This window comes from Eulemur rufifrons, chromosome 2 (genome assembly GCF_041146395.1).
Source record: "Eulemur rufifrons isolate Redbay chromosome 2, OSU_ERuf_1, whole genome shotgun sequence".
Taxonomy (NCBI): Eukaryota; Metazoa; Chordata; class Mammalia; order Primates; family Lemuridae; genus Eulemur; species Eulemur rufifrons.
In genome coordinates this window covers 70,219,134-70,241,666 of record NC_090984.1, presented here as the reverse complement: position 1 = coordinate 70,241,666, position 22,533 = coordinate 70,219,134, and the positions used below count along the sequence as shown (strand labels likewise).

The following is a 22,533-nucleotide window of genomic DNA, read 5'->3' as shown; positions in this document are numbered from 1 at the left end:
CATCACAAAAATGCAAATTAAAACCAGATGTGAGATAGCAGTTCATACCTGTTAGAATGCTATTACCAAAAAGACAAGACATAAAATATGTTGGTGAGGGTGTGGGGAAAAGGGAACCCCAGAACACTGTTGGGACTGTAGTCTGCATTCCCGTGTTCGTTGCAGTGGTCAACATACAGAAACAACCTAAGTGTCTGTCAATGGACAATTGGATAAAGAAACTGAGATTATATATGCATGTATTTATATGTACATCTGTGTATGTATGTGTGTGTATATATATACTTAGAGAGAGAGATATGAATACTTTCAACCCTCAAAAGAACAAAATCTTGTGCTCGCTTTGGCAGCACATATACTAAAATTGGAATGATACAGAGAAGATTAGCATGGCCCCTGTGATTTAAAAAAGTATTAAAAATTTTAAAATAAAAAATAAAATTGTTTAAAACTTAAAACAAAGAACAAGATCTTGCCATTTGCCACATCATGGATGACCTTGGAGGACATCATACTAACTGAAATAAGCCAGGCACAGAAGTAAAAATATTGCATGATCTCACTTATATGCACAATCTTAAAAAAAAATTCAAACATACAGATAGAGAACAAAACAGTGGTTAGGGGGAAAGGAAACAGGAAAATGTAGGTCAAAAGATACAAAGTAGCAGACGTGTAGGATGAACAAATCTAGAGATTTATTGTACAACACGAGGACCACAGGTAATAAAATGGTACTGTATTTGGTATTCATGCTAAATGAGTAGATCTTAGCTGTTCTTGCCACAAAAACAAACCAAAAACATGGGTAACTTTGTGAAATGATAGATATATTACTTTGCTTCACTACAGTCACCTTTTTACTATTTATATGTATCCCATAATATCATATTGTATATCTTAAATATATACAATAAAATTTTTTTAATAATAATTTATGAGGCCCAGAGAGAGTAACAAAGGAAGAATGCTTCTCTGTGATCTTAAGGAATCTTTGGAGTTGAAAGACACAGGATTAACATTGCATACTTCTGTGTGTGTTTATATGCATTTGTGTATTTAAGTGTGTGTATATGAAATTGCTGTTTTTATAGCCAAAAAATGGTAAAGCATCTGTAATTTCATATCATTCAGCCATATATACTTACCTTTGACAAACATAATACATATGGTTAGTCCTCAATGTCATTCATAGGTTTTTTGGAAACTGACTTTAAGCAAAACAACATGTAATGAAAACCAATTTTACCATAGGCTAATTGATATAAACAAGAGTTAAGTTCTAATGATGTATTTCCGGTCACAGAAACATTACCAAACTTCTAAGTAGAGACCCAAAACACTTCTAATATTAAACATTGAAATACATGTGAGCCATACATATATTTAAGAAAGAGTAATAAAAACAAGCAAGATAATTATTTACCCAATTCTTGGTGAATCAGTGAGTCATGGTGTTCGTAGTGGTGGCAGGTTTAATCAAGGAATAAATGTTTGCAAAGCAAAAATTGTAACAAACACCTCTAACCACCAGGTAGTTCAAAAACAAACAATAACAAATATGGCAAGTTTGCTGAGCGCTGTCGTACCACATTGTTATTTTTGAGCACTTGTATGATTATCATATACTTTATGAATTTTTATTTTACAATAATTTGTATTCATTTATTTTCCAACCAGCTTATTCCAATTCAGAGTCACAGGTGACCAGATCCTACCCCAGCAGCTCAGGGCACAAGGCAGGAACCAGCCCTGGACAGGATGCCATCCCATCACGGGGCACACTCATACATACAGCACACTTACTCAGAAGGGGACGATTTAGATGTGCCAATTCACCTGAAGCGCACATGTGTGGGATGTGGGAGGAAGCCGAGTACGCTGAGAAAACCCACACAGACATGGGGAGAACGTGCAAACTCCACACAGACGCAGACAGTGGCCCTGGACAGGAATCAGTTTTTTTCTCATCCATATTATAACCAAATGATGTTGAATGAAACGAGGTTATTTGAGGATTTGCTGTACATGATCAAAAATAAAAAGGGGTAGAAATGATCTTGGAGAGATCAACTGGTAAGGAGCCAAGAGGTGAGTAGAGAATGTAGAGAATAAATGACTTATTCAGATATTGTTGCTTTGGCTGCAAGAGGAAAAAAGGAAAAAAGAAAAAAAAAACAGACATTGTTAAATTGTTAAAAATCTATCATTGATTAATATAATTTGATTATGTTTAGTACTTAATTTAAATGATGTAATATATAGCTATGTAAATTACTTTTTCTTTTTTTTGAGACAGTGTCTCACTCTGTCACCCAGGCTAGAATGCAGTGGTACAATCACAGCTCACTGTAGCCTCCAATTCCTGGCCTCAAGCTATCCGCCCACCTCAGCCTCCCAAGTAGCTGGGACTACTTGCATGTGCCACCATGCCTAGATAATTTTTCTAACTTTTTTTCTTTAAGAGATGGGGTCTTGGCCAGGCACGGTGGCTCACGCCTGTAATCCTAACACTCTGGGAGGCCGAGGCAGGCCGATTGTTTGAGCTCAGGAGTTCGAGACCAGCCTGAGCAAGAGCGAGACCCGTCTCTACTAAAAATAGAAAGAAATTAGCTGGACAACTAAAAATATATAGAAAAAATTAGTCAGGCATGGTGGCATATGCCTGTAGTCCCAGCTACTCGGGAGGCTGAGGCAGGAGGATTGCTTGAGCCCAGGAGTTTGAGGTTGCTGTGAGCTAGGCTGACGCCATGGCACTCTAGCCCAGGCAACAGAGCCAGACTCTGTCTCAAAAAAGAAAAAAAAAAAAAATCTTCACCGACTGTAGGCTTCTTGAAAGTTGAGTCAGAAACAGACATCGTGGACTCTGTTCTTCCAGCAACCCACGTCTAATGCAGTCCCAAATCTTTTTCTGAAGGAAGCAGGGATTAGAAAGACTATCAGGCAAGTGATTCCTCACCCAGAAGTGGATTATATTAACAGATCAGAATATCAGAGATCCTAGACCCACATCACCCCAGGGGAGATTTCACAGCAATATGGCCCCACTTGGTCCTGTTGGCATTGATGGGATTCAGAACATGCCCCTCCAAAATGTGGCACCTTGGTATATTGAATATTTTAAACTGAAGGAATTTGAGAAATAGCAGGTACAGGAAGGACTCTGACCCCCTCTTTCTTCCCTAAAGCAGGTCACCCTCGAGTGAGAGGTGACCTCCTTATACCTGGAGGAAAGGACCATCCTTATCGCTGAAGATGAAGGGATGCTGAAAGAAATTTAAAGGAACAGGACTTGCTAAGTTTCCTCCAGTTTATTACCCTTAGCTCATACCTACTGTCCTATCACATTTTCCCACAACTCTGTACTCATCATCAAACCTAGCATAAAAAGACTCAGGCTTACACCATTCTTTGGGTCTTCATTTCCCTATGAAGGCTCCTGTGTCATATAAAACTAATACTAAATAAATTTTTCTGCTCTTCTCCTCTTAATCTGTCTTTGTCAGTTAGTTTTCAGATCCAGCCAAGAACCCTAAGAGGGTTAAGGAAAAGTTTTCCTCTCCTACAACATTCATCCCGTCTCCTTCTCCAGCCACTGATAGGGCTGGTATGGTTCTGTGAGCCAGCAAGGCCTCCTGTGGTGACAACACTGTTTATTCTGTCCCAGCCATTAAAGTCCAGACCCCAGTCTGGATTGCAGGTTATGAGGGCATACTTGGTTCACTAGTTTTCCAGTAATTCTACGTATTTTACAACAGTCCACCCACTGCAGGGTCCTATAGAAGTGTGCCCGGGTAAAATATAGACAGACAGGAATGGGTCACTCTCTGAGGTTAATGCCTGTGAGACCTGCAGCTGCCTCACACATCTCCCTAATCTTCTTCCTAACCCTAATTCCTTTAAAAGAACTTGGAGAAACCCAGAGTCCACCCCAGTTCACAGGGCAGACTATGAGAGCAGGAGGGAAGCCACTAGAAGCAAAGGCCAAATATAAAAGCATGCTATAATTAGAACCCGGCACCCCTTACACACAGCCCTGTTATTACAGATCACACACTTCTCAGCCTGCGTGAAGCCCTTTCACCATGTGATGCTCTCTGCCATGTTGTGACACAGCAAGAAGGCCCTCACCAAATGCCGGTGCCATGTTTTTGGACTTCCCAGCCTTCAGAACTCATGAGCTAAATAAATTTCTTTTCTTTATAAATTACCTAGGTCTCAGGTATTCAGTTATAGCCACAGAAAGCAGACTTAGACAGCATCTTTCTCTTGGGAGTTGATTCCATCAGTAAATCAAGTGGGCAGGTCTCAAAACACTCAGGTCTTCACGTCTGACCCCAGGGGTTCCCATGTGTAATAAGAGGAACTAAAGAGAATCATGGGAGGTTTTGAGCAAGAAAGTGGTACAATGAAATCAGTGCTTTAAGAAGGTTAAGCTGGGATCTGCAGGATAGTTTTGAGGATAGAAGTTACTGGATTCATGAGAAGACGAGTACAGTAATCAAATGTGGATTCTAAAAGTCTGAATTTGCAAGGTGGTAATATAAAGGAAGATGCATGTGTTAGAGACATTGGAAAAGAAAAATCAACTAAATTCAGCAAGTAAAAGTTTTGTCCAGAGAAAAAGGCTTATGACAGATTGAGGGTAGGATTAACATGACTTAAAAATAGAGGCTGGATATGAGAAAATTAGATAATGGAGAAAGCTGGTATTCCTGATGGAGGGAGCAATTTTAGGGATTATTTAGACAAAGGAAACTCTGACTATATATTATTAGAAAGCACCAAGCTCCATGGGCCAATGGGGAAATAAAATTTGATCTCCTTTGTGTATATGTGAATGTGCTTACTGTTTTCTAAATTCAAGAACATCTCAGCCAAGAAAAAGAAACATGAATAGACAATTCACAGAGGAAGAAATCAAATGGCCAATAAGCATTTAAAAATATGTTTAATAGTGGAATTGCAGCTGATAAGGATTGGTTTCTAAAAATAGAATGTAAGACAAGAGAAAATCCAGTATAGCATAGCCAATTACCTTTGAAAACCTCTTAAACTTCCCATAAAATACAGCATATATGCTTTGGTGCACAGAATCCTACATGTACGTATAAATGTACAATAGACTGTTGGGGAGAGGTCCCCAAGACCACAGTCAGCTTCAGTGATTCATAAGAACTCATAGAACTCAGAAAAGCTGTTATATTCATGGTTATGGTTTATTACAGCAAAAAGATAGACATTAAAAGCAGTGAAGGAAGAAGGTGCATAAAGCAGAGTCCTGAAGAAATCAAGTGCAAGCTTAATTCTCCCAGTGCTTAATCTCCCAGCTATAATGTGTAACTATACTTACAAAACATTGTTAACCAGGGAAACTCCGCTGAGCCTTGATGTCTAAGGTTTTTATTGGGGGAGGGTGGTCAGTCACATAGACATGGAACACGTATGTGACTGATCTTAGCTACTCAGTCTTCAGCCCCCGCAGATGTTCAACTGATACAGTGTAGCCCATGGCCCCAGGTGAATAAGAACAGGTATTCACTATACTGTATTCACATTGTTAACATAAATTACCTGGCATGGCCTATGATAACTATAAAAAGACACCCTTATTGGGCAGGATATTCCAAGGGCATAGACGTTATCTCCCAGGTGTTGGTCAGTGGCCAGTCTTAAAGACCTTTGGAATATACAGGATTTAGGTACCTACATCTTTTGAGTTAACCCTTCAGTGCACATGCACATAAAAATAAGGACTACATATAGTTTATTTATGCAAAACATAGCTGTATAACACTATCTTTGAAGACTAGAATCAAAATTCCTTTTCCAGGTAAATACCCGAGTAAATAATATATATGAACAAAGATCTACATTCAAGGATGAGAACAAAAGAGCAAAAATTTGAAAACAAACAATATTCAAGATTAGGAACATGGTTAAATAAATCACAGTTAATTCATATCTTGAACTACTATGTAGGCATTAAAATTCATATATTGGTAAGTGAAAAAATGTTACAATGTAGTTGATTCCCATTATTCACAGATTCTGTATTTGTGAATTCACCTATTCACTAAAATCCGTGACCCCAAAAATCAATACTGGCAGCACATTTGTGGTCATTTGCCGACCTGCACGGAGTGCTAAAAATTCAGTCACCTGATGTGCACATGCCCAGCTGAAGTTGAACTAGGCAATACTCTGCCACCTTCTTTCAGCTCTCAAGTTATAAACAAGTATCCTTTTCATGGTTTATTTGCTGCTGTGTATTTCACATTCTTTTTGTTGGTGATTTTGCTGTTTAAAATCTCCCCCCAAACCTAGTGCTGAAGTACGGTCTAATGTGTCTAAGTACAAGAGGCTGTAACGTGCTTTACAGACAAAATACTTGCGTTAATGAGGTTTTTTTTATTTTGGGTTTTTTTTGGTTTTTTTTTTTTGAGACAGGGTCTCACACTTTGTTGCCCAGGCTAGAGCACAGTGGCAGCATCATAGCTCACTGCAGCCTCTAACTCCTGGGCTCAAACAATCCTCCTACCTCAGCCTCCAGAGTAGCTAGGATGACAGGCACTTGCCACCACGCCTGGCTAATTTATTTATCTTGTAGAGATGGGGTCTTGCTATATTTCCCAGTTTGGTCTTGAACTCCTGGGCTCAAGCGATCCTCCCACGTTGGCCTCCCAAAATGCTAGGATTACAAGCATGGGCCACTGTGGCTGGCCAAGATAAGTTTCATTCAGGCATGAATTATAGTTATGTTAGCCATGAGTTTAATGTTAATGAATCAACAATAATCATATAGTGTCTTTAAACAGAAATACACATAAATCAAGATCTACATATATTAATAGATCAGTTGATGAAAATGTTGTGACCAGAGCCTCACAGAAATGTAACCTTAGATATTTCCCCTAGAAGCAATGGTTCAGTATTTGCTAATTCATTGTTCCCAATGTCTTTATAGAACAAAACTACCAAAACAATGAGAATCGACTGTATATGTATATACAACATGGAAGGATATATATCAAGATATTAATAGTGGTAGTCTTTGATAATAAGAATGTGATTGCTTTTCATTTTTATGCTGTTCCATATTTTCTAGATTTTTCTATCGGCAACATGTGTAATACATACAATTGAGGAAAAGTTAGTTATATAATTAATAAGTGTAAGGCTCTGAGAAATAGATTATGACAGTTAAAGACCTCTAATATTCAGGAAGCCATAAAGAGTTTCTAAAGGTACCAGTGGCAGAACTAACCATATAAGGGAACCAACTAAGTGAGTACTTGGGCTCTCGCTTTGGAATGGTAAGTGGGGGCGAGTACAGAAGGTGGCTGAGTAATATTGTGCTCACTCTTAAAGCGAAACAAAATTTCATTTGATTCATTGTCAAAAGCATGGAAGAGAAAATTCTTGTTGGCTTATCTTTCATCCCATCTCCAAGTGAAGCTTGTTGATCAGCTAGGAGATGAAAAGGGCCTAGAATGCCTGATTTGTTCCCACGGTGATGCTTGGTGGTAGAAATGATGCTGCTGCTACGGGCCTTGCATAACCACCCCATCCCACACCACAGAGTGGCCAGGTTAGGCTTTAAGTGAATGTGTTATTTGAAAATCAATGCTAAGACCACTAAAAAAGCATTGCAGTATTCCTACTATCTCACCCCCAAGTTCCCCCTGGGGAATCTGTGTGTTGTCAACACTTCACCCTCACATTATTCACAGGCTGTGGCAGCATTTTTTCATCATTGGTTTGTTTTCACCTCCCTTGAGAACCATACAGAACACACCTCCCATTTACGCCAACTCTTCTTTTGCGAAGGATCCCACAGGGCTTCATTAATTTCTCAATCTAGCCCCAGAGGTCACTGCTTCTGCTTCTGGGGCAAAGCACTACCTGATAGCACATACTTGGATAGCCCTTTGAATTAAGAAGTAGAAAAGGGTTCCCACTATTGGCAGCTCAGGAAAATTGCATATGACCAGCTAACCTGGAATTTCGGCTGTTATTCTCACCCTGACAAAGATACGGTTGTCATTGGTTTTGAGGTATGATCACCCTGGGAGTCCAAAAATCATTTAGCACAGATGGACTCCAAAGAATAAAGTTTAAATAAAAGTACTCTTTGGTTGAGTCAAAAATTAGACAAATCTTGAAAGAAAGACTAATGCAATGGGGTCTCCTTATACAATGTATCTAAAAGCCAAAGGAATTAATTTTCTTCTGATATAATACAACTGGATACAGCAAGAAAGCACTACAGGAAAAACCTAAGGTCAAATGCATCAAGTAGGGAAAACACAAAGCAATTAATGTGAAAGAAAAAGAGGATGGTAGCTCTAAAGGAAAGGGAAATAGGGTGTTATTATCCTTTTGATGATCACAGGCCAAGCCCTCTTCAGCAGGAAAAGGTTTCATTAACTAAATGGCCTGGAAGCTCTTAACACAGATGAATCAGAAAGTTTTTTTCTAGGCAGGGAAGAAAAAGGTTGATTGAAACATGAGAACCAAAAAGATCTTTCAAAACAAAAATTTCTTATGAACTAACTAAAATTCAATTAAAAATAAAACTCAATCAAAGTTATAGGGAAAGAATATGAACAGGCAAGTCACACACATACAAAAAATACAAATTGCTAAGAAACATTAATTATAAAGGAAGTTGAGCATCTCTTAATCAAATAAAAATTAAAACAATGTGATTATTTCTATAAGATTGGCAAAGATTTAAAAATTGATGACAGGCTGGTCCGAAGGTAGTGAGTTCTCACTTGATTATTCACAGTCAGTTACAGATTGAACTCCTTGTTCTACTACTTTTCCCCCTGCTCACTACTGCACTTGACTAGTCTAAAAAAATAAAAATAATAAAATAATAAAATAAAAATTGATGATATTGAGGGTTGACAAAAGAAAATATGAATGGGAACTACTCTTGCTGGGATTGTTAATTAGTACAACTTTTTTGGAGGGAAATGTAACAGCTTTGATTACATTTTTAATGTTCATCTCCTTTGACTCAACATTTTTATTTCTAATAATTTTAATTCTAGTAATTTTTCTCACAAATGTGTGCAAGTGTTCACAAATGTTCAGTATAGCATTGTTTATAATATTGAAAAACCCTAGAAGAATCTAACTGTTCATCAATTGAGGTTGCTTAACTATGGTACTTAGAATGCTATAGAGCCATTAAAAGGCATGTGACAATATGTCACATTGCATAGTAGGATGCATTAAGTGAAAAAGATGCAAAGCTGTATGAATAGAGCATGGTATTTCTCTATGGGGTGGCAAACACGTTCCAGAATTAGATAGTGGTGTTGGTTGCACAACATTGTGAATGTACTAAAAGCCACTGAGTTGTACAATTTTAAAATGGCTAAAATGATAAGTTTTGTTACATGTAAATTTTACTTCAATTTTTTTTTTTTCCGAGGTAGGGTCTCACTGTTGCCCAGGCTAGAGTGCAGTGGCGTCAGCCTAGCTCATAGCAACTTCAAACTTCAGAGCTCAAGCAGTTCTCCCACCTTAGCCTCCCGAGTAGCTAGGACTACAGGAATGCACCACCACACCTAGCTAATTTGTTTTTATTGTTTTTTTTTTTGAGACAGAGTCTCACTCTGTTGCCCGGGCTAGAGTGAGTGCCGTGGCGTCAGCCTAGCTCACAGCAACCTCAAACTCCTGGGCTCAAGTAATCCTACTGCCTCAGCCTCCCCAGTAGCTGGGACTACAGGCATGCGCCACCATGCCTGGCTAATTTTTTGTATATATATTTTTAGTTGTCCATATAATTTCTTTCTACTTTTAGTAGAGATGGGGTCTCGCTCTTGCTCAGGCTGGTTTCAAACTCCTGAGCTCAAACGATCCACCTGCCTTGGCCTCCGAGAGTGCTAGGATTACAGGTGTGAGCCACCACACCCGGCCTGTTTTTATTGTTTGTAGAGGCTCAAGCTGGTCTTGAACTCCTGGACTCAAGTGATCCTCCTGCCTCTACCTCCCAGAGTGCTGGGATTACAGGCATGAGCCACCATACACAGCCTAAATTTTACTTCAATTTAAAAAGAAGGTGGGAGGGTGGGAGGGAGCAAGGGCTAAAAACTTACCTATCAGGTACAATGAACACTATTCTGGTGACGGGCACACTGAAAGCCCTGACTTAAGCATTATACAAGGTATCCATGTAACAAAAACATTTGTACCCTCTTAATATTTTGAAATTAAAAAAAAAAACAGTAGAAATAACATGATCCCAATTTTTGTGGGAAAACCAGTAATATTTATTAGTATGTGCATAGAAAAAAAAATCTGGAGAGAATTACATGAAATAATTGATAGTGATTATCTCTAAGAGTGATAGACATGGTATATTGTCAGTATCCATGTTGCATATGTCTCCAATGTTTGAATTTTTAATAAAAGAACACTTTGAACTTCCTATTCAGAAAAAAAGATTAAATCACTTGAAAAGTAGAGAACAAAGGTCTAATTATTTAGTAATAATTGAGCCAGTAAAAAAAGTCTTTTCAAATATATATCAATGTATCTATTTCAGTGGGAACTGCATTATTTCAGAATCATGAAATTGTGAAGTTTTTGTGTGCATTTTCTTACTCAATAAAGAAAAAGGGAGAGCATGTATAAACCCTTCTTCAATGTAATCAGATGCTAAAATCTAACCTTCATTGAAAATAAAAATGCAAACACTCACTTGTCTAGGAGGAACTAGTTACTAAAGTCTACGTACCCTGAATTATCTTCTGTTCCCAACCAAAGCATCTACTGGGTCCTGACCTTCAGATGATAAAAGTAATTATAAGACTCAGGGTCAGAAGACTGGGAATCTGGTTCCAGCTCAACCACTAATTTGCTGTGTGAATAAAGGCAACCCCTTTATCCTTTCTACACCTCCATTTCTTCATCTCTGAAAGTGGGGGAAATGGTACTATATGAGATCAGGATATGCCATCCCAAAACGTCACTTTGGCATAAGGATTATTTTGAGCTGAAGGCAACTGAGAAACAGCAGATGTGCAGTAAAAAAGGTCTCTGCCTTCCCCTTATCTGCCTATGAGCGTGGCATAAATTTTCCTTTGAGGAAGGTGCCTCTCTGTACTAGGAAGAAGAGAATGACTCATTACTAGAGATGTCACACTAAGATGAGTCTGCATAAACAAACCTTACTAAAATAGCCCTTATCTGCCATTAGTTTCCTTCATGTATTTCCTAATCACTTCAAATAATGTATTGTCCACTGAAGCCCAAATGCTTCCTCCTTTGTTAAGAAGGGTATGTGAGCTCCTGAGCCTAAGCACGTCTTTTGGGTTTTCACTTCATTTCTGTGAAGCTCCTGAGCATTTAAAAATAGTATCAATAAAAATCATACCTTTACTCCTGTTAATCTGTCTTCAGTCAGTTAAATTTGCAAGCCTCACTGAAACTAAGAGAATAGACAAAAACTTTCCTCCCTAGCAGCACTAAATGATTAGAGTTATAACCTTAGGTGATTACATAAGTAATTGAGAAGCCAAGCAAAATACTACACTCAGAAAATTCCATTTAAGGCAGTGTGCATTATTTTATATAATCTTGAGAGAGTCTGTTATGACAACTAAGCACAAAGCTATGGCCAAATATACATGTTTGTGAGGATGGACACTAGACAGTATGCATAGGTGATATTTTGAAAACCAGGAAGTGAAGCAATTATAAGAGTGAAAAGCAGGGTCAGGCTTAGGACCCAGAAAATCTCCCTCCAATACTTCCTTCCAAAATGTTGGCCTGTCAAAGGTCTGAATAGACATTTCTCAAAAGAAGACATTTGAATGGCCAACAGGCGTATGAGCAAATGCTCGACATCATTATGTAACAGAGGTAAAGGTCTGAAAAAGGGCAATGAAATGTTTCATGAATTATCTCTTTAAAACTTCTCCCTTTGGGAATTAAAACTTGCATTCCTTCCTGAAGCCAGTGATCAAAGTGGCAGAAAAACGTTCTTTGCTGTTTGTTTTCTATTATCTTAAACCATAGGAGATGGCTCAACAGAATTGTTCAAACAAGGGCCACAAGATCATCATCACCAGAGACAAGATTATGATAACCCAATACTGAAACCACCGATTATAGCTAAGCAACAACAGCCCAGAGCTATGACATGTGACATCAGTCGTGTAGACCCGACCCCAACTGCAGAAAACCTCTTTTTAAAAAGCCCTGTTTTTCAACTTAAAGGCAAGATGGTGGTCTTTTGAGATGCTAGTCTGCCACCCTCCTCGTTTGCCAGCAAATTAATAAATTTCTTTCCTTTTTCCTCAAACCACTTGTCCTCATTCTTCACACTCATTGATTCCATTCAGCCTCAGGGACAAGTACCAAGCTTTCGGTAACAATTAGTCATCTGAGAAATGCAAATCAAATCTCCAATAAGATATCATCTCACACCAGTTAAAATGGCTTTTATCAAAAAGGCAGGCAATAACAAATGCTGGCAAGGATGTGGAGACAGGTGGGAATATAAATTAGTGTAACCACTATAGAGAACAGTATGGAGCTTCCTCAAAAAACTAAAAATAGAACTACCATATGACCCAGCAATCCCACTGCTAGGTATTTACCCAAAAGAAGAGAACTTAGTATATTGAAAAGATATCTGAACTCCCATGTTTATTGTAGCACTATTCACAATAGCCAAGATTTGGAATCAACCTAAATGTCCATCAATGGGTAACTGGATAAAGAAATTATGGTACATACACACAGTAGAATACTATATAGCCATAAAAAAGAATGAAATCCTGCCATTTGCAAAAACATGGATTGAACTGGAGAACATTACATTAAATGAAATAAGCCAAGCACAGAAGGAGAAATCTCACATGATCTCACTCATATGTGGGAGCTAAATATTAAAACAATTGATGTCATGGATACAGAGAGTAGAATGATGGTTACCAGAAGCTGGAAAGGGTAACAGGGAGGGGCAGATAAAGTGGGGATGGCTAATGGGTACAAAAATATAGTTAGATAGAATGAACAATGTTTGATAGCACAACAAAGTGACTATAATCAACAATAAGTTAGGATATACTTTAACTAAAAGAATAGAATTGGAATGTTCCAACACAAAGAAATGATAAATGCTTGAGGTGACAGATACCCCAATTACCCTGATTAGTACACATTGTATGCCTGTATCGAAACATCACATGTATCCTGTAAATATATACAACCATTATATACCCATAATAAACTTTTTTAATTTTTAAAAAATGTTGGCCTGTGATACCCAGTACCTTAACAACTTCTCTTCAAGACCTAGATATAAATCTTGTTCAATAAAAACAATTAGCAGAAAGAAGAACATCCAACAGTTGCAATTACCTAAATGTCCCTTCATTAACCATTTGAATCACTAAATCCTCTACATTGATTGTTTCAGCGAATGACAATTAAAACCAAATAACCTCTAGGCTCATTTGATTTCTACAATGACAAACTAAACCTCTAGGCATTATATTGCAAAGCCCTGAATTGAGGTAGGCAAAGCAAAACAAAAGTACAAAGAGAACTGGGTGGCAAGGGAAGGGTGCTGGAGCACAGCTGAGTGGAAAGAAGGCAGGAGACCACCCTCACGAACACATTCCAATTACCAGTGGATGGGGACCCCTGCAACACCACTCCCTAGTCAGGAAAACTCTCCTTCCAGACTTCGTAATGTGCAATGGTTTCGTTAGAGTACTAGTTGCTTCCCACTATTTCTTCCATGTTCCACAAACCAACATGCATCTCACTCCCACCCTCTGAAACACTGCTTCCCCTACTGTTGAATCCTTTACCCAATTCCATAAGGTCTACTAGGAATAGTATGTGTTTTCAGCTTAGACATATGATTGAAGATTTTGTATTCTTTTTAGATCTAAGATAAGAATTTCGCAAGACATTTCTGCCAACCCCCAAAAATATCAGCAATGGACTAAGATTAGATATACATGGTTTGCCACATTTATAATACAGAAAAAAAACATCTGTCGGGTCACAGTCTGAAATGTTGGTTCTTGGGGTGCTCTTGGCCAAAGAATGACCAGACATATTGAAAGCAAGGCAAGCAGGAAAATGAGGTTTATTGAGAAGAGAAAGATAGGATTATAGAGCAAGAACAAGATACAGATTTACAGAGTGAGAGCAAGATACATTCCCACAGACAAAACCAAACCCCTTGTTGTGACAAAAAAGCCTTGGTTATGGTCTGGGTCTTGTTTTATAGTGTCAGGATTGGACCCGCCTCGTGGCTCAGACATCACCATGGAACCACTTTGATTGGACAGTTGGGAGTTATATGACCTAAGTCTTACTACACATGCGGATCTCCCATGAGCCTCTCTGAAAGCTGGTTGTTCTAGGTCATTTTCCCCAACTCTATTGTACCTGTGCTGCTGGGCCCATGGGCTAGAGGGTCCTCTGCATTCTTTTGCAGTTGGTGCACTAAGTTCTGGCTGACAGATTCATGGGGTGTTCCTTCCTCCCCCAGGTGTGGTAGTCCCCAGCCTTGTCCCCAGGAGGGGCCAAAAGTCCCTAGCTGTCTACCTAACACATCATCTTGATTAATCAGGGACTGTATCATACTCATCATTGCACCCTTAGAGGTTAGTGAGCACAAGTTCACAAAAATATTTTTTGAACTGAACTTAACACAAAGTAGAGTAAATTAAAATCTAGGCCTAATATTGATGTACAAATTGTACACTAATAAATCTTCCCAAATCACCATGATTGTTGAAATTTGTGAATAGTTAAAATAACAGACAGGATTGATAAATTGTTGCTCTGTTGGTATATCTAACTACCAGGATCTCAGCTTTTCTTCTGCAGGACCAGCACTTCTAGGTAAAAGTCAGAGAGTCAGCAAGTTTGGGTAGTTCAGCACCTTCTATAATCAATCAGTGAATCAACACTTAAAACACTATGTGCTAGGCATTGTTCCGCGCGCTGAGATTGTCTGGAGTCAGCTAAAAGTATTAGAAGGCTTTTTCCCAATAAACTGCAAATTACCACCAAATCCTATTTTCTTGGAATCTGTACTAAAAATCACTTATCTCCAAGCAATGTATTTTAAAGTAGAACAATTTTCATAGCCTTTGTGGGTTTAATAGGACCCATATGCAATGGCATATATGATGCATTGAAATAAACAAGCTCACAAAATCCACAGCACTATAAGTAAAACAACTGTAGAAAGCAGTGCCAACTTCTCCCCTATTAATATTAAATTAAAATAAACCTGTGTTTTTCATTATTGTAAACCCTTTGGCTTCATTTATTTATTTATTTAAGAGACAGGACGTCACTGGTGGTTATTCAAAGGCTCAAATTCCTGGGCTCAAATGATCCTCCTGCCTCGGCCTCCTGTGTAGCTGAGACAACAGGCATTTGCCACTGCACCAGGCTTGAAATTTCTTTTTTAATCATTCACATGTATTACCTATTACTACCCACCCACAGCCCCGCTCACAAATCTGTGCCCACAATGACACTGTTAGCAGGTTTTTTAAAGTTGGCAAGAGCCCAACTCTTCAGCAAGAACAGATCAGAAAAAAGCACTACTATATTTGAATTAATTTTAGATGTTCAAAGACCTAAATCAGAAAAATGAACATTTAAAGTAATTAGAAGATGTGAACTAAAATGAAATCCTAAGCCCCCCAAGATTGAATGGACCCCACTCTTGGTCAAAGGGACCCCAGAAAAAACTTAAAACTGAGTTCCTGGCCACCAAAAGGAAAGGAGTTCAGATACAACTCAGACAATGAGATAACTAAATTATTATTATTAAGGCTGTGCAGGGTAAAGGTTAAAATTACCTGCGGGCCATCAATTTACGTAACAGATCACTTGACTCCTGTCCAGTGGCTTGTCCTTGATTAACAGACTTCTTTATCTTAAAATAGTCCAAGGTTTTAGACAAAGCTTTATTTCTTTAAACAATATCAAAGAATCTTTGAGCCCACCTATAACCTGTAAGCACCCACCCCTTGGTTTGGTCTGAAAAGTCAGGACACTTCAATGTACACTTTCCACGTTTTGATCTATCATTTTATGTGTAATTCCTACACTTGATCTTAGCCAAAAGGCCAAGAAGCGGTCATTTTATGTGTAATTCCTGTCTCCATGAATGTATAAAACCAAATTGTACCTCAGCTGCCTGGGGCACATTTTCTAAGGGCCTTTTGAGACCACGTGCTCTGGACTAGGGTCATACAGATTTGGCTCAAAATAAGCCTCTTTAAATTATTTTACAGAGTTCAGGATTTTTTCCATTAACGAAGACAATTTAAGAGATTATGACTTCTGGACACAAATAAGACCAAAAGCACAAAACAAAGAAAATATTAAATTAAACCTCATTAGAATGTAAAGCTTTTCTATGACAACAGTTACCATTTTTAAAAAGTTAAGTTATAGACTGAGAAAAGATACTTATGAGTGTAAATTAACACAATCATTTTCAAGACAATTTGTTTAAATCTCAAATTTCCAAATACACATATCCTATAACCCAGCAATTTTACTGCAAAATGTATATTAATAGAGCAGTAATTCTCCAGCTTTAATACACATCACAATCACTGGAGAGCTTGTTAAAATAGTTTGTTGCACCCACCCCCAGTTTCTGATTTAGTAAGCCTGAGTCCAGGCCCAAGAATTTGCATTTCCGGCTGGGCACAGTGGCTCACGCCTGTAATCCTAGCACTCTGGGAGGCCAAGGTGGGAGGATCTCTTGAGCTTAGGAGTTTGAGACCAGCCTGAGCAAGAGGGAGACCCTGTCTCTACTAAAAACAGAAAAAATTAGCCAGGCGTGGTGGCACATGCCTGTAGTCCCAGCTACTCGGGAGGCTGAGGCAGGAGGATTGCTTGAGCCCAGGAGTTTGAAGTTGCTATGAGCTAGGCTGACGCCACGGCACTCTAGCCTGGGCAACAGAGTTAGACTCTGTCTCAAAAAAAAAAAAAGAATTTGCATTTCTAACAAGTTCCAGGTGATACTGCTGCTGCTGGCTCAGGCACCACACTTTTGAGAATCACTGCCCTGGAGAAATCATCACACATGTGCCTAAGGGAACGCGTACAAAAATCTTTACCATAGTCTTGTCTGCAATTGTGAAAAATTAGAAACTGGCAATAAGGAAATGTATGAATAAATATAGAATATAGCAATGAAGTTAAATGAATGAACAACATGTATCAATATGAGTAAATCTCAAATCATAATGGTGAGTGAAAAAGCAAGTTGCAAAATGATACATTCAATATACCATTTATGTAAGTCTTAAACAACAATAATGTCTATTATTTATGGATACATTCGTATGTACCAAAAGTATGAAAACATGGTTAGGAAGATACATACCGGTGAGAGAGTAAGGGAACTGAGATTGAGAAGGGGTTCAGAAGGAGCTTCAATGGTATCTATAATATTTTGTTTCTGTAAAACAAACCTAAAATTAACCCCTTTCCAATACCCCACCCTCCTACCCTGGAAAAGAGAGGGTCAGTGAAAAAGTGCAGTCATCCATCCTGTCTAGAGAAAAGCTACGAAGGATTGTACAATGGGAACAGCAACTGATGGAAAGAATAAAGATCTATTTCACTATTTTTCATTTGTTTTTTCCTGGTCTTCCAAGCAAACTTGAACATCAGTACCTGTCTATATGGACCAAAAAACCCAAACAAACAAAAACCACCAGCATTTATTAGTATAATGCCTCTATTTAATGAATGGGTACATTATATCATCATGGTATGTGTGAGAGATGTAATAGGAGCCACAAAATCGTTAATAACAACACCAACAGTACATGAATATAAGCTTCATAATCAAGGACTTTGTCTAGCATGTTCACTGGTGTATCTGGGGCCAAGAATAATGCATGGCAAACAGCAGGGGTCCAATAAATATTTGTTGGATAAATGAATGAATCTGCCTGTCTTTGTTCATCTCTCTTTTTATTAATATTCTCTCCACTAATTGTGTATATCCTCCAGAGGCTAGTGCATGGCCAATGTACCAAGATATTTCAATCTTTTGTTTCTAATTCAATCTCACATTCCCACTCTATGAAAGGTTGGCCCTGACTCTCATATATTCTATTACCTAACAAATGGCATTTTATTTTCTCCAAAGGAAAAAACTCAAAACTGGGTCCCCTCTGCCATCAACTCTTACCACTTCTTCTCCCATAATTTTTCAGCCCTTTGTCACTCTTTATCATTCTTAACTTGGAGTAATCTATCCTAAATTTGAATTGAGCATCACCACTTACAAACCATTTTAACATTAAAGATCTTAACCCTTAATACCTTACAAAACTGGGTATTTATTTTAGAGAAATAAAGCTTATGTTTACACAAAAACCTGTACATGAATGTTTATAGCAGTTTTATTTGTAAGAGCGAAAAACTGGAAACAAGTATCTTATAACAGGCGAAGGGACAAACTGTGATACCCCCATATGATACTTAATACTACTCATTAACAAGAAAGAGCAGACTATTAACACACACAACAACTGCGACAACTTGGATGGATTTCAAGGGCATTGCACCGAGTGAAAAAAGCCAATCTCAAAAATTTATAGCGTAATTCCATTTATGTAACATACAGCTCAGTCATTGCCAGGGCTCAGGGACAGGGGAGGGTATGACCATGGAGGGTAGTACAAGGCAGTTTCTTTGTGGTGATGGCACAGCTCTACCCTGATCATAGTAGAGGCCACACAAATCCATACATTTGATAACATTTTAAAGCACTGTATAGTGAAAAACAAAAAGCACATGTAAGAACTGTGAAATCTGCATAAGATCCATAATTATTGTTAACATTTTACCAATGTCGGTTTGCTGGTTTACACCCAGAAAGAAGCCCAGTGAAGGATGCACGGAATTCTCCATACCGTTTGGCACCTTCTTATGAACATAAAAGCTTAAATGATGTATAATCATAGGAATCGTATCTATAATACAACACTGACTTTTATTTTTTTTTTATTTTTTTATTTTTTTGAGACAGAGTCTCACTCTGTTGCCCAGGCTAGAGTGAGTGCCCTGGCGTCAGCCTAGCTCACAGCAACCTCAAACTCCTGGGCTCAAGCGATCCTCCTGCCTCAGCCTCCCAAGTAGCTGGGACTACAGGCATGCACCACTATGCCCGGCTAATTTTTTCTATATATATTTTTAGCTGTCCATATAATTTCTTTCTATTTTTAGTAGAGATGGGGTCTCGCCCTTGCTCAGGCTGGTCTCGAACTCCTGAGCTCAAACGATCCGCCCACCTCGGCCTCCCAGAGTGCTAGGATTACAGGTGTGAGCCACCGCGCCCGGCCAACACTGACTTTTAATTGGAAGGACAATCAAGTAAAACGTTTACATCGGGGAGATCCTCAACTGCAAACAGTAGCACCATATTCAACAGTGTATATAGTTCTGCATATTCTGAATCATTCCTAAAACTTTAACAAAAGAGTGACACTCTAAACTGGTACCTGATAATCATCATTAATAAGAGGTCAATTTAATTTGAGAGCTATAGTTGCCAATCAAGATTTCAAGAATAGTACTTACACTGAAATGGTCCGTTTTACTCTCTGTGAGGCAACGTCCATCTTCTACCGTGTAGGAAACACCAACCCTGAAATGTGATTACAGGGGGTAGGTTTAATTGAAAGTTCTCGTCAACAAAACCTTGTTTGATACAAAATTCTAATGTAACTTTAATCTGTGATACTTTCCAGTTGAATTTTGGCTAAGCATATATATGTTGTACAGATAATTTTGTAAATAAACAATCACTTAAAAAAAAAAAAAAACAACCATAAAGCCTGTGGCAGTGGTAGTGATAGCGAGTTATCCACAGCAACAGCTCGTGTTAGGGCTTCCAAAGGCACCGCACTAAAGGCTTACAGAGATTGTCTCATTTCTTCCTCACAGCAGCCATCTGAGGACATACTATGGGCATCTCTTGGTACAGACGGAGATATGCGACACAGGGAGGCTAAGTGACTCGATCTGGGTTACAAGGGTAGTAACTGGCAGAGCCAGGAACCTCAGCTGGTCTTCGGATTCCATATCTACTGCCCTGCATAATGATGCCTTGACCTCTACTGGCCTCTTCACCTTTGGCTTTTCTCCTGTCAATCCATGTATAGTTTTCCTATTGCTGCCATAACAAATTACAAATGTACTGGCTTAAGCAATACAAATGTCTTTTCTAACAGTTCAGAAGTCCAAAATGAGTCTCACTGTGCTAAAATCAAGGTGTCAGCAGAGCTGTGTTCCTTCTAGAGGCTCTAGAAGAGGATCCATTTCCTCACCTTTTTCCAGCTTCTCGAGGCCACCTTGCACTCCTTAGTTTGTGGCCTCAGGGCTCCACCTTCAAAGCCAGCAGTATCAGGCCAAACCCTTTACACACTGCCATCTCTCCGGTTCTCTCTCTCTCTTCTGCCTCCCTCTCCTATTTCTAAGGCCGCTTGTGATTACATTGGGCTCACCTGGAGAAGCCAGGCTACTCTCCCCATCGCAAGGTCACCTGATTAGCAATCTCAATTGCATCTGCAGCTTTAATTTCCTTTTGCTACGTAACCTAACATACTCACAAGTTCTGGAAAATTAGGACTCAGGCATCTGTGGCGTACAGGGGCGTGGCCTTGTTCTGCCTATCACCAGGCATAATGCTGGCATTGAAATCAGCCTTTTGGCCGGGCGCGGTGGCTCACGCCTGTAATCCTAGCACTCTGGGAGGCCGAGGCGGGTGGATTGCTCAAGGTCAGGAGTTCGAGACCAGCCTGAGCGAGACCCCGTCTCTACTAAAAATAGAAAGACATTATATGGACACCTAAAAATCTATATAGAAAAAATTAGCCAGGCATAGTGGCGCATGCCTGTAGTCCCAGCTACTCGGGAGGCTGAGGCAGTAGGATCGCTTAAGCCCAGGAGTTTGAGGTTGCTGTGAGCTAAGCTGACGCCACGGCACTCACTCTAGCCTGGGCAACAAAGTGAGACTCTGTCTCAACAAAAAAAAAAAAAAAAAGAAATCAGCCTTTTATCCTTCAAATGTATTAGAACCCTTTTTTTTTTTTTTTTTTTTTTGAGACAGAGTCTCGCTTTGTTGCCCGGGCTAGAGTGAGTGCCATGGCGTCAGCCTAGCTCACAGCAACCTAAACTCCCGGGCTTAAGCGATCCTCCTGCCACAGCCTCCTGAGTAGCTGGGACTACAGGCATGTGCCACCATGCCCAGCTAATTTTTTCTGTATATATTTTTAGTTGGCCAGATCATTTCTTTCTATTTTTAGTAGAGATGGGGGGGGGGGTGTCTCGCTCTTGCTCAGGCTGGTCTTGAACTCCTGACCTCGAGCAATCCACTCACCTCGGCCTCCCAGAGTGCTAGGATTACAGGCATGAGCCACTGCGCCTGGCCTAGAACCCTTTTTAAACATTTCAGATGACCTTTCTTTGCCTTTCCTAGCAATTCTATTCAAACGTTTTCATTTACATGCTTATATTCTTGCCTTGTTCACTAACAATTCAGTGTGGTTTAGGAATACATACTACAGTAAAGAAAATTACAATTTAAAAAATCTGGGCTAATTTAGGACAAATTCAGTATGCAGATACATATACAAGTTACTATGTAGATAGTAAAATTAGGCAACAGATTTGACTTACCATCCCTCCACTACTGCTCACATTCAAGGCCCATATATTTTACAATCATGCTTCCTTATGCATTTGACAAGCAAGAAAAAATTATACTTTAGCCAAACTTCTTGAGCACGAGAGTAGAATAAAGGCATTGTCAGCCAGACACAGTGGCTCACGTCTACAATCCCAGCATTTGGGAGGCCAAGGCAAGAGGATCACTTGAGGTCAGGAGTTCAAGACCAGCCTGGGCAACATAGTGAGACCCTGTCTCTACAAAAAAAAAAGAAGAAGAAGAAGAAAAATTAGCCAGCTACAGAGTCCTAGCTAACTCAGGAAGCTGAGGCAGGACATTGCTTGGGCACAGGAGTTTGAGGTTATGATGGCACCATCGCACTCCAGCCTGGTAGACAGAGCAAGACTTTGTCTCTTAAAAAAAAAATCTATTGTCATACATGCGAAGCTTCAGAAAATTTACACTTCAAGCATTCTTTCTTAGGAGACTACCATATGACAAAAATCAGTCCTTAATTACTAGTATAAACTGTCACATATTTTCCTCTATTCTCCCCACTGAACTGATTATAACCTCTCTGAAGAGGGACATTTTATACTTCTTATTTTACTCACCTGGAGACTGTGTTCACACATAGTAGAGATTCAATAAATGTTATTTATTCTAGAGGTATTACAAACAGAAAGTGAATCTTCCATTAGCAGAAACTAGGGAAGGAACAGAGTCACCTGGAACGTGGGGAGTCATTAAGGGTCATTTCTCTTGCTATTCACTCAGAATCACTCCATAATCTGGATCCACTCAGTTCATTCGTAACTTCACCT

At 39.1% G+C, this 22,533-nt stretch overlaps 1 pseudogene; it reads left to right on the top strand.

The window, feature by feature from the left end:
• The first annotated feature begins 334 nt into the window (after positions 1-334).
• LOC138381071 (U6 spliceosomal RNA) lies at positions 335-426 on the top strand (annotated as a pseudogene).
• Positions 427-22,533: the final 22,107 nt, after the last annotated feature.